Source organism: Balaenoptera musculus, chromosome 1, assembly GCF_009873245.2.
Source record: "Balaenoptera musculus isolate JJ_BM4_2016_0621 chromosome 1, mBalMus1.pri.v3, whole genome shotgun sequence".
Taxonomy (NCBI): Eukaryota; Metazoa; Chordata; class Mammalia; order Artiodactyla; family Balaenopteridae; genus Balaenoptera; species Balaenoptera musculus.
Genome location: NC_045785.1, coordinates 6,920,813 through 6,934,013, shown reverse-complemented (window position 1 = coordinate 6,934,013; position 13,201 = coordinate 6,920,813). Strand labels below are relative to the sequence as shown.

General features: G+C 58.0%; 1 protein-coding gene across 1 annotated transcript in view; it reads right to left on the bottom strand.

Annotated features, from left to right (window-relative positions):
* The window catches only part of SPSB1 (splA/ryanodine receptor domain and SOCS box containing 1), a 70,209-nt gene extending 57,807 nt beyond the window's left edge, over positions 1–12,402 (bottom strand). Inside the window, exon 1 of the mRNA XM_036831664.1 lies at positions 12,269–12,402. The gene's annotated coding sequence lies outside the window, so the exon portion shown is untranslated. The remainder of the gene's footprint in view (positions 1–12,268) is intronic.
* Positions 12,403–13,201: the final 799 nt, after the last annotated feature.

Here is a 13,201-nt window from a genome sequence, read left to right as displayed (position 1 = left end):
TGGCGGCGCAGTGGTTAAGAATCCGCCTGCCAAGGCAGGGGACACGGGTTCGAGCCCTGGTCCGGGAAGATCCCACATGCCGCGGAGCAACTAAGCCCGTGCGCCACAACTACTGAGCCCGCGTGCCACAACTACTGAAGCCCGCGCACCTAGAGCCCGTGCTCCGCAGCAAGAGAAGCCACCGCAATGAGAAGCCCGTGCACCACAACCAAGAGTGGCCCCCGCTCGCTGCAACTAGAGAAAGCCCGCGTGCAGCAACGAAGACCCAACGCAGCCAAAAATAAATAAATAAATAAATTTATTTAAAAAAATTTTTTTCCATTAAAAAATACATGTAAACACTGACTGCAAAGCAGAACCTCAGCAGAGTGAGACGCCCTGGGGGTGAGGAGGGGGAGACACCCCGGTCACGGCTCGGGACGCGGCTCAGACACGGCTTCCGGGTCGGCGCTGTCTGGACCCCTTCCAGGGCAGGCACCGTGGCAGCCGAGACAGAGGGGGCATTCAGGGAAGACTGGTGAATGAGGAAGGGATTTAAAAACCCTTTATCCCAAGCTGTCTAGACACCCCTGAGAGTGACACAATGGTGAGGAAGATGGGCTTTCTGGGGCCTTGGAGGGCACAAGGCAGGGGGTGCGGGGCAAAGAGACAAAGATATAAAATATACAAAACGGCTCAAAATTGGCCCAATACGCTGGAACTGCAAGGAACGGGCGGGGGGCGGGGGGGGGGGCGGGAAAGCCCTATCTTTTGAACCTCACACTTCTCCAAAGATGAGGAAGATTTTTTAAGGGGACCCTGACATTTATATATAATTTATACGTAATTAGAACAGATTTCACATTGGTGTCGCCCCTAAGGATGATCCTGCCAAGCTTCACAAAGGCAGGGTGACCGGTCTCATTACAGCTTCTTAAAAGCTCCAAACTGAGACCCTCAGACAAGCAAAACCCCTCCCTCCTCCAGAAATCCACAGAGGTGCCCCCAGCACTTGGCAGGGCCCCTCCCCTCTGAAAATCTGCCTTCCTCTGAATCCTCGGTTTAATCTCGGGGTTGCATGAGGCTCCCTGCCATCAACCCAACAGGCAGATCCACCATCGAGGCCCGTTTCCCGTGTGGCCTTCCCACATGGGTGTGGGAGCTCACGGGGTCTCCCCATCAGCCCCCACTCCCGAGGGAAGGTGCAGGACCACAGAGGAGCAGCACCACCCCAGCCAGAAGCCCCAACCTCAGTCAGACCTGCAGCCAAATCGCCAAGCAGACGGTTGATGATCTGCCCGGTGGGCGCCCAGCGCATCCGGGCAAAAGGACTGGGGCACTGAACTGACGCTCTTAAGAGGCACTGGTCAGAGCGCTGACCCCACAGCAAATGGAGACAAAGTGTCTTGTTCATGCACACTTCACAGGAGCAATGTTTGGGGCAAATGGGGGCGGGGCTGCAAGGTCACCCCGTACCCACTGACAACCCATGGACCCGGCATTCAGGGCTCCCTCCCACACAGCAGCGTTCCCGTGATCCTCCTCGTGCCAGCCAGTACGTCCTCATCGGGGTCACTCTGTGAAAACCCCCCAGCCTAGAGCAAACCCTTGTGGACAGCCACAGGAGGCCCTCTGCGCCGACTCAGCACACCCGGCAACAAGCCAGTGTTTCCTGCACACACCTGTCACCTCTACCTGCTCGACCCCAGACTCTTGAGAGCCCAGGGCTGCGTCCCACACCTCCAGCGTGATGTCTGGCAAAGATTAAGCGCCCAATAAACGACGCGATGTGTTCAGCAGTCACAGTAGAAAGAACACAGCTGTGGATCAGGCCAACCTTCTATCATCCACAGAGCCGTGTCACCTCCGGCGGCACAGAAAATGTCTCTGACGCTCACTTTTCTCATCTGTGAATGGGGAGGTCATACCTGCTCACGGGTTGTTTGAAGGATGAGAAATCCATCTAAGGCAGAAAGTACAGTGCCTGGCACATGGGAGGCATTCGATATAAACTGAGACCATTTCTGGTAGAGTCACACACAGAGCAGACGGGAGTCAAGACACCCTCAACTAGGTGTTGGCACAAGAATGGGAGGAAAAGGCAGGAAAATGTTGTCAGAGGGCTCCTACAACTACAGGGCCAGTGCGCTCTCGGGCAGTGACAGCGCAAGTTTCCCTCCCCCCGCCCCCGGCCTGGCCTCTGTGCCTGTCTACAAAGTGTCTCCTCACCCACAGTCATGGCACCATGGCCGAGGACCTAGTCAAGGATGGACATAGAGCAAATGGCCCCACTGTTCGTGGACACCGGTCAGGGCATCACTGCCCCAAAGCAGGGCAGGAAGCTCTCGGTCACACCGCAGATGAGACAGAGACAGTCAGGTCTCAGAAAACTGGGAGGAAAGGGGAAGAGAAAGTGCCTGGCTAAAGCTGAAGCTCTGCTCCCAGACGGGCCAACAGGATTTGAAAGTGGCACCAAATTGCAACGCTGTCAGAGACCAATCCTGGAAACAGCTTCCACCTGGGGCGGCTGGGGGAGAAGGCACGCCATGACCCCCAGCCTCTGAGCTGGTCCACAAAGACACATGTGGCATCGCTGCCTGAGATGGGGCGGGGGTGGGGAGGGGGAGGTGCACAAAGTGAGCTTGAGACCAGGTCACTCCCTGAAGGCCACGTCACGGGCTTGGGAATTCACCCTAAGAGCAACGGATGCTGTTGATGGGCTTTAAGAAGGAAGTTGACATTGTCAGGTGCTCACTTTTAAAAGATCAGTGGAGGGACTTCCCTGGTGGTGCAGTGGTTAAGAATCCACCTGCCAATGCAAGGGACACGGGTTCGATCCCTGGTCCAGGAAGATCCCACGTGCCGCAGAGCAACTAAGCCCATGTGCCACAACTACTGAGCCTGTGTGCTGCAACTACTGACCCGCGTGCTGCAACTACTGAAGCCCGCGCGCCTAGAGCCCGTGCTCTGCAACAAGAGAAGCCACCGCAATGAGAAGCCCGCTCGCCACAAGTACAGAAAGCCCGCGCGCAGCAACGAAGACCCAATGCAGCCAAATAAATAAATTAAAATAAATAAATAAATAAATACCTGGTTTTTAAAAAATGGAAAAAATGAGGAACAATGAAAAAGTTCGCTGCCTGCAAGAGGGCAGTGGCTGGGTCTTTGGTGGCTATGGATACAGGGGGAAAGGCAGGTATCTGCAGTTTCCTGCTTTTTCCCGGTGAATGTTTTAAGACAAGCTCTTACTTCCACTTTCGAGTAGCCCCCAAGTGAGCCAGGAGGGGAAATCCAGCTTCCTTCTAGGGAACACTTCAATGTGCTGTGCCCAACATAATTAGCCAGAAGCCAGACACAAAAGGTCCCAGAGTGGATGATTCCATTTATAGGAAATGTACGGAATCGGCAAATCCACAGAGACAGAACGCAGACTGGTGCTTGCCAGGGACTGGGGGAGGGGCACGGGAAGTGACTGCTTAATGGGTACAAGGTTTCCGGTTGGAGTGAGAAAAACGTTCTGGAACCAGATGGAGGTGGGTGCACAGCATGGTGAATGTACTAAACGCCACTGAATTGCTTGCTTTAAAACGGCTAATTTTATGTTATGTGGACTTCACCTCAATTAAAAAAAAAAACCCATAGGGGCTTCTCTGTGGGCGCAGTGGTTAAGAATCCGCCTGCCGATGCAGGGGACATGGGTCCGGGAAGGGGACATGGGTCCGGGAAGATCCCACATGCCGTGCAGCAACTAAGCCCATGCACCACAACTGCTGAGCCTGCGCTCTACAGCCCGCGAGCCACAACTACTGAAGCCCGTGAGCCACAACTACCGAAGCCTGCGTACCTAGAGCCCGTGCTCCGCAACAAGAGAAGCCACCGCAATGAGAAGCCCGCGCACCGCAACGAAGAATAGCCCCCGCTCACTGCAACTAAAGCCCACGCACAGCAACAAAGACCCAACGCAGCCGAAAATAAATTAATTAATTAAAAAAACAAAAACAAAACAAAACAAAACAAACCCCACAGTCAGCCAATATCACAGAGCACATCAGCATATGGAGACCTCCTGAAGTCTGGAGCCACCAATCCCTTTTCTGCTGGGGGGGTGTCACCATTTCCCCTCAAACCTGGAGCCACTTCTGAGTCACATCAGCCCCCTACACCCTATGCATCAGGCCACAGGAGACATCTGACCCTCTGGCCTGTCTCTCAGCTCACTCGTTTCTGCTGCTTTCCTTCTTTGTGGCAGAGCTTGGTGATGAAGGGTGTAGACCCAGGAGAGCCAAGCTGCAGGGTTCAGCTCCCAGCTACTGGGCAGCCCTGAACTCATCTCAGTTTCCTCATCTGTAAAATGGGGCAGCATCTACCTGCCCTACAGGCCTCACTGACATTATGAAGACTGAGCGACTTCACGCACACACGGCCCCTGGGAGTGCGCCCGCACAAGCCAGCCTCCGTTAGGTGGCTGTTGTGACCGTGCTCCGAGCCCAGCCTATGCCTGCATTCACGCTGCCCCTTCTCTACCTGATCTCTTGTGTGTGGCTCTTCTTCCTACATTGGTGACTCCAACCCGTCCAAAGTGTCCAGCTTGGCGTTCAAGTGCCCCTAAGCCCATCCTGCCCATCCACCTACCCTCACATCTCCCGCACTCCCTCCCGCATCTGGGCTACAGGATAGGAGGCATCCTGCAGGAAAACGGGTTCTCTTCCGACACACACACCAGTTCTGCTGTGCCCAGAGTCCTCTCCACGGTCAAAGTTTGCCTACTTATAGTGAAGACCTAATGAGCAAACTGCAGCAGGAAGTAGCATCTGCCATGAGAGTCAGCCATCCCGCTGCAGGGACCCAAGGCCAAGAAGGTGAAGACAGCCAAGAGGAACCAGGCATTGCCCTGAGGCGCTCAGCCAGTGCCCTGAGGGGTTCAAGTCAGAGCACACCCTCCAGGTGCCTCCCCTGGGTCCCAGCCCCTCGATGGGAGCATCCCCCAATGTCCTCGCCCTCCCCATGGGAGCATCCCCCAATGTCCTCCCCCTCCCCATGGGAGCATCCCCCATGTCCTCCCCCTCCCCATGGGAGCATCCCCCAATGTCCTCCCCCTCCCCATGGGAGCATCCCCCAATGTCCTCCCCCTCCCCATGGGAGCATCCCCCAATGTCCTCCCCCTCCCCATGGGAGCATCCCCCAATGTCCTCCCCCTCCCCATGGGAGCATCCCCCATGTCCTCCCCCTCCCCATGGGAGCATCCCCCCATGTCCTCTCCCTCCCCATAAGAGCATCCCCCAATGTCCTCGCCCTCCCCATGGGAGCATCCCCCAATGTCCTCCCCCTCCCCATGGGAGCATCCCCCATGTCCTCCCCCTCCCCATGGGAGCATCCCCCAATGTCCTCCCCCTCCCCATGGGAGCATCCCCCAATGTCCTCCCCCTCCCCATGGGAGCATCCCCCAATGTCCTCGCCCCTCCCCATGGGAGCATCCCCCAATGTCCTCGCCCTCCCCATGGGAGCATCCCCCATGTCCTCCCCCTCCCCATGGGAGCATCTCCCCATGTCCTCTCCCTCCCCATAAGAGCATCCCCCAATGTCCTCGCCCTCCCCATGGGAGCATCCCCCAATGTCCTCCCCCTCCCCATGGGAGCATCCCCCCATGTCCTCCCCCTCCCCATAAGAGCATCCCCCAATGTCCTCACCCTCCCCATGGGAGCATCCCCCATGTCCTCCCCCTCCCCATGGGAGCATCCCCCCATGTCCTCTCCCTCCCCATAAGAGCATCCCCCAATGTCCTCGCCCTCCCCATGGGAGCATCCCCCAATGTCCTCCCCCTCCCCATGGGAGCATCCCCCAATGTCCTCGCCCTCCCCATAAGAGCATCCCCCAATGTCCTCCCCCTCCCCATGGGAGCATCCCCCATGTCCTCCCCCTCCCCATGGGAGCATCCCCCAATGTGCTGGCCCCTCTCCCCAGAGGCCCATCTCCTGGTGTTCTCCAGCCTCTCTGCCCGCATTCAGCCCCACTCCAGCCACACACTGGTCCATGCTCACCTTCCACACCTGCCATCCTTCCACCTGAAATACCCACCTGCCTCCCAGCCACCTTCTCCCTGTCAGTGTCTCCCTACGTCCTGGTGTTAGGTCATCACGGGAGACAGGCCTACATCTCCCACTAGACAGACAGGTCTCTGAGAGCGAGATTCCCCCCTTCCATCCTTTGTATCCTCAGCCCCAGCAGACTGGCTGCATACTGTAGGTGCTCAGAAAATGTCTGAATGAAAGAATGAACACCAGCGGTCCAACAACAGCTCACGAGAAGAGACCTGTTTTGGAGTTCCTGACCTTCCACAGAGCCATGGGGCAAATTCTGGTCTGTGAATTGAAAACTTGGCAGTCAGGCCCCGTGACGAGAGTCCAGGAGGGGTCAACAGGATACAGATGCAGGTGACTGAAGCTGGGAGGGGCGAGCGGGACCTGAGTGAGGAGATGTGAGGAGGGGGTATGCGCGCGGGTGGGAGGGGTCTGTGGGGGAGGCATGGCAGGAAGGGCCAGGAGGCAGCAGCAGAAGCAGGAGGGGCGCAGCAGTGGCCGGGGCGGGGGGAAGAGCTCTCTCTACGCAGGAAAGAGGGGCAACCAAAGCAGCAGGGATGGCGAGTGGACGTGAACTGAAAGGTCCTCGCGAGCCAGGGCAGTTAGGATGGTGACCTCCAGGGGCTGCTGGGAAGACCTAGAAGTGCCAGGGAAGTGAGGAAGTGGAAGCCAGGTGTGTGTTGCCCTGGGAACGAGAGGCTGGATGGCGGCTGGAGGGGCCGCATCTCCCACCCTGATAGCACCTCTGGGGGCTCGCAGCCAAGTGAAGCCTGAGCCCTGGGGCCCCTCCCTGCTGCAACCCTGGCTCGCCGGTCCCTGCAAGTCCCCACAAGGGGCCTCACTTTACCTCTGACCAGCTGGAGGGGGCAGCAGGCTGTGAGGCTGGGCCAGTCACATCATGGCGGCTCAAGAGCCCCAAAGCCCACCATCAGAGCCCCCTCCTTCCTCATCCCCACAGGGACCCCAAAGGCCCACGATGAGGCCCCTCCCTGGAGCCTGTAACTCTCAGGGAGAGCAATGAAACACCAGAGACCAAGTGTCCACGGCAGATGAATGGATAAGCAAGATGTGGTCCATGCATACAGTGGAATGTTATTCAGCCTTAAAAAGGCAGGAGATTCTGACACGGGCTACAGCACGGATGAACCTTGAAGACATCATGCTAAGTGAAATAAGCCAGTCACAGAAGGACAATCCTGTACGATTCCAGTTATATGATGGACCTAAAGTAGTCAACTTCACAGAGACAGAAGGTAGAAGGGTTATTGCCAGGGGCTGGAGAGAGAGGGGGGAGATGGGGTGTTAGTGTTTAATGGGGACAGAGTTTTAGTTTTGCAAGATGAAAAGAGTTCTGGAGGTGGAGGTGGTGATCGCTGCAGAACAAAGTGAATGTACTTAATCCCACTGAACTACACACTTAAAAATGGTTAAGATGTAATTTTGATGTCATGTGTATTTTACCATGATTAAGAAAAGAGAGAGAGAAGCATCAAACCCCTAAGCCAAGAGAAAGCTCCCCAGATGGCCTTTGGGCACCCTGACGCCCACTGTGGAGACCCCAGCACACACCCTCTTTGTCAGAGATGGACCCTCCCAGGACATGCAGGCCCAGACAGGAGCACTAGGCCGAGGGCTCTAGTGCCAGGGTCTCTTCCCTGGTTCTAGGTGGAAATGCCAGGAATGAGGGTTCCATGCCCTCTGCGTGCCTCATCTCATGCCAAATGCTCTCTTGCTGATGGCATTAACCTCCTTTAAAAGAAGGTTCCAAAGTTTCTATCTCCAGCCCAGGCCTCTCTCTCGAGCCCCAGGCCTAGCTGCCCTCTGGACACATCGGCATAGACCATTTCCACCTGGGACAGGTTCAAGGCACATCTGTGTCCTTAGCCCCCAGCCCTCGCTATAGGGTCACCGTCCACTCTGACCCCCCAACAGACATCCACAATTCTTCCCCCTTCTTTAACACCCCACGTCCAACTAGTTACCAAACCTTCCAACTCCACCCTGAAAACGCCACCTCCACCCCGCCCGGCAGGAAAACAGACGCAGCGTAACCCAAGGAAACATTTTTAACAGTCAGAGGCCCCGAGAGCAGAGCCGGCAGCTGTGTGTGGCCACAAGCAGCCTGTCTGGCGAGGGCTGTTCACAGCTGGAGCAGCTGTTGAGACCGTGTCACCAGGTCGACCCTAGATTCCTACTCAGCGTGGCGCTACGCCCTCAGCCTTGGGCGCATAACGCCCACCGCCTCTTTCATTTCCCCAGAGGCACCCCGAGGGCGGCCAATGCTCCCACATGCCCCCCACCCACCATCATCCACAGGGGGAGTTCAAGACGGTTCAGCTTGGGTTTACGCTGGGGGCAGCGCTTGTGGACCGACGATTTCCGCATCCCTGACGCCCAGCCTGCCTTGAAGCCCATGCCTGCCTTGCAAGGGCCCAGCCTCAGTGGGGGGACACGGACGACACACAGCCTTGGTGGCTTCTCCAAGGGAGGCCCAGGGAGCCTGCGTGCTCTGTCTTCTGACCAGCAGACTCATTTATTTGTTATGTTGGGCAACGAAGAGAATTTTTAAAACACAAAACAGCAGGAAGCTTCCCAAAGGCTTTGGCGGGTGGGAGCTTTGGTGGCAACAAGACAGATCCCCTGTCGTGAGCCATCCTCCCCTCGGCACTGCCAGGAAGGACCCTGAGCTCCAAGTCCGGAAGAGTACCCTTACCCCGACTTGCCCTCCAAAGTCTACCTCTTGGAGACTTAATGCTTCCCCTAAATGCTTTTTAGAAAGTACTTACAGGTGACTGACATCACGTCTGAGATTTGCTTCCAAATGACCCAGGATGCGTGTGTGCATGTGTGTGCATGTGTGGGCGTGGGCATGTGTGCATGTGTGTGCATGTGTGTGCATGTGTGGGCGTGGGCATGTGTGCGTGCACATACGTATGTGTGTATGTGTGCTGACGCTTGAAGCTGGCGAGGGAACCTTATATTTCTCGCAACTTTGGTATATGTTTGAAATTTTCCGTAATAATAACAATTTTTCATTAAAAAATTAACAAATGCTTCCTGAAGAAAAGGCTAAGGTGATGGAGGTGGGAGACTACTGGTTAAGGGTCTGGGTGCCAAAATCAGGTTTAGCAAAACTCTAACCTTGGCCAAGTCACGTGGCTGTTCCAGCCTCAGTAGAAGGTGGACGATGGGGAAACCCACTCACTGCCCTGGGTTCTTAGGAAGAGGACAAGGGTTAAGGACTCAGCTCAGAGTCTGCTACTGGCGCAGGGCTGTAACACTGTTTCCCTCTGTCGTTATTATCATTATTGTTATCACCATCATCATCATCACCAAACAAGGTGGTACCCACAAAGCACTTACAGCACAGTGCCTGGCACTTACTAAAGCAGAATTTTCACTCTTAGATTGGGAGGGATGCTATCAGATAACAGGGAAATGGGAGAGCACTCGGCTGAAAGTCCAAAATAAAGGTCCTTGTAAGCCTGGATTTCATCAGTCAGGCTCGTGGGGGAAGGATGAGGTCCACCTCTAGGTGGACCGAGGCGCACCTATACCTGCTCTGCGCTTCTGTCTGATAAAGATGCTCATTCTCAAACTTTTCAGGAACTAAAAGATAAATCGGTCATGAAAAACAGCCACCACCTAGTTCTTGGGAAGAACTGTTGCAAAATTCCCAGACTAAGCTCTTGAACACCGTAAGAATCACAGGTTTTGCTAAGTGTGAAAACGCATGAGCAGGCAAGTCTCTGCTCACCCAGGAGGAGGAGGAAGGTGCGAGAAAGGACAGGCGCAGCACGGGGGAGCGCGGCATCCTTCATCCTCAGCGAGCAGTGGGCAGCGCGGGCCTCCACCAGCTGGACACCCACCACGCTCCCCCGACCCATAGGAAGATGATTCCCCAGGGGGTGTCAGGGTTTTACCAGGCAACCCAAGGGAGCCCACTGACGGGTGGTTTCAGCCTTACTGGAGCAGCCCAAGGAACGCAGCCTCGCCCAGCTCCAAAGTGACATCACCCGGGACCCCGGGCAGGACCACTTCTCCCTAAGAGGCCTGGAACCCCCAGAACCCACTGATTCTTCCTAGAGCCCCGACCTCCCTGAAGCCAGGCCTGCCCCTGCTCTTGGCTGTCAGAGCCACTGTGGTCAACGTGCCACTGCTTTTATTCTCTCTGCTTCCCTGGTGGTAGCCAGACCGGGAAAGAAAAGGAAGTTTGTAAAGTTATTGCATTAGGCCACTCCACACCTCCCCATCTATCTCTCTTTCTTTCTCTCTCTCTCCATCTACTGGAGAGAACTTTCTCTCTCTCTCCATCTACTAGAAAACAAAGCAGTAAGGGAACAAGAGAAGTGTTTAAAATGATCTAATCCAGCCCATCACTTTACAGCTGGGGAGATAAGAAGTGCCTGGCCCATGACCTCAGCACTGGTGACAGTAACCAAAGGCAACAGCTTAGGGCTCTGGAGACTTTGGTCCACAGCCCCTGGCTGTACAGTATGGGTAAGCCAGCCACCCTCTCTGCGCCTCTGCAGGGAAAGGAAGGGTTGGCCCGGATGAATGCCCTATAAGTAACATAGGGCTTCCCTAGCCCCATGACCCCTCAGTGGGGGAGAAGTCTGCCTATACCGCTGACACTTAATCCAGCACGCTTCCCACGGCGGGAGTGGGGGAAGTGTCGGGAGGGGGCGCAGCAGAGAAGGTAGGGGCAGCCCCGCCCCCTCCCTTGCTCGCTATCCACACACCCAGACCAAGGTTACAGGTCTGCCTCCCCCCAGAATGTTCTGCCCAGGAGAGAATTCTTCCAAGGATACCAACCTTTAGTCAGCAGAGATGGCATTTTTACCATCAACACCTGTCAAAACTCAACTCATGACCAGTTTCTGATACTGGCTGGAGCATTTAATTAAATATTACTCACTCAGGAAGCAGCCCCTGCCAACTCACCTCCAAACCGTACAGTTCATTTTCAGAGAAAAAGAGAGAGGGAGGGAGGAGCCTGAGCCCTCCTCAGCTGGTACCAGCAGAACTGCCCGAGGCCCCTGTACCCGGGTCCAGCGCAGCGCTCTTTTGAGAACCAAGCAGGGAAAGTCAAGGTAAGCAGATCTCAGGAGCCAGCAGCCCCCCTGCCAGATTACCATGGATGGCACACACGCACACACACACTCAGAGACACACTCACCACACACAGACACACACACAGAGGCACTCAGAGGGGCACACCAACTCACACAGGGACACACTCACACATGCACTCAGACACACAGGCACACTCTAGCACATATGCATTCATACACGTATTCACGCGCACACACACACAGAGACGGGCTCACACAGACACACTCTCACACAGCCCTCTCACACACACACGTACACTCAGCACACACCACACACTCACACATACAACTCGCAGTCTCTCCCCGCAGACCAAGCCACCGCGCCGCCAGGGCCGTGAGCATGCCGAGGAGCCTTTGCCTTGAACTTGAACAGGACAATTACCGCCGACGGCCCCAGGCTTCTCCGGTTTTTCCGTTTTAATCGATTTCCTGACCGAACCCTTCGGCTCTCCCTTGGTGGCCGCGAGAAGCCGCGGCGGCTCCGGGCCGGCGGGGAGGGCGGCACCGCCCGGGGTGTTGCCCGGCGGGCTCCCCGGGGTAGGCGCTGCGGGCAGAGCTGGGGAGCCCCGAGGGGGCTGGTCGGGCTGCGCTGCGACCCCGGATGGCGGGAAAAGCGAAAGTAACTTCGCGGAGCGGGGTCGCGCTGCCCCCCGCCTCGGCCGCAGGGATGGTCCCGGGAACGGAGGCCCCCGCGAGTGCCGGCACCTACAAGTCGGCGGGGGCCGCCGCGCGTCCCGAGCCCCTTCCTGGGCCTGCAGCCGCCGAGGCTCAATCCCGGGTGCGACGGTCGCCGGGGCCGCCGGGACTCCCGCCCCGTCTCGTCCCCCCAGGTGGGACCCGGGGCCGCGCGACCTGCCCGCGCCTGCGGCGACAGCGGCGGCAGCGGCGCTGGGCGGCGCCCCGGCCCCCTCTCCTGGGACCCGCGGCGAGAGAAGGGCTCCCCGCGCACCCCTACCGGGTCCCCAGCCGGGACCCCACCCGGTCCCCACTGCCCGGCCCCGCGCCCGGGTGCCCACTCGGTCCCCCAGTGCGATCCCCGCGCGCACCCGGCCCGGCCCCCCATCCACCCACCCAGTCCCCGTGCCTGACCCTGCCTACCGTTCCGGGGAGGCCGCCGCCGCCGCCCGCTCTCCGGGGCCGAGGAGGCTCCCGCCGCCGGGAGAGAAGCCGCCTCCTCCCCGCGGCCCCGGCGCCAGCGCCTGGAGCCTGGTTCCTGCAAGCGCGCGGGCTGCCGAGCGCGACTTCTGTGCGAATAAGGAAAAGCGCCCGTAGCCTTTAAAGTGAAAAAAAAGGAAAGCGCCGGGGGGCGGGGCCGCCCCACCCCGCCCCGCCCCGCCCCGCCCCGCCCCCCGGCTCCGGCTCCGGCTCCGGCTCGGGCTACGGCTCGCGGGGCGCTGAGCGCGGCAGCGGGGGCGGCGGCGGGGGCGCGGGAAGGGCGGTGTGTCACGTGCCCGGCGCTCGCTCGGCCGCCCCAGCCGCCGCCCCACCCGGAGGCCCTCGGGGCGCGCGGGGCTGCGGCCGAGCTGCCGCGCGGGGCGGCGCCGAAGCTGTGGTCCCTCCGGAGGCGTCTTTGGGAAACGCCGGGCAGCCTCCGCTGGGCAAGAGGCCGGAGTTGCAACACCCGGAGGGCCGCGGCGGCGCTGGGCCCGGAGTGGGGGCGGGGGGCTTACTAATAATAATTTTTGTAATCTCTTGGGAGGATCAGTGTTGTTTCAATAACCTCGGGAGCAAGGCCTTGCTTGCCTCATTTCAAATTCCCAGCAGCTTAAAGTTCCGTAATTCTAGAGCATAGGAGAGGAGTTCCTGGGCCGGCAGATAACCCAGGGACTCCCCGCCGTGCCGGAGTCCCCGGACGCATTTCCGTCTCGGTACCCACAAGGACAGGGGTCTTGGGACTCCCAGACCTTGGGGGCCCGGCACCTTGGCATCCCCAGCTCCTTGATGGCTCTGGGCATAGAGCAGGCGGCTTCGCATGAGTGTTTGTTGAATGAATGAAGGAAGGAAGGTACCCACCACCCCCAACTCCGCCAA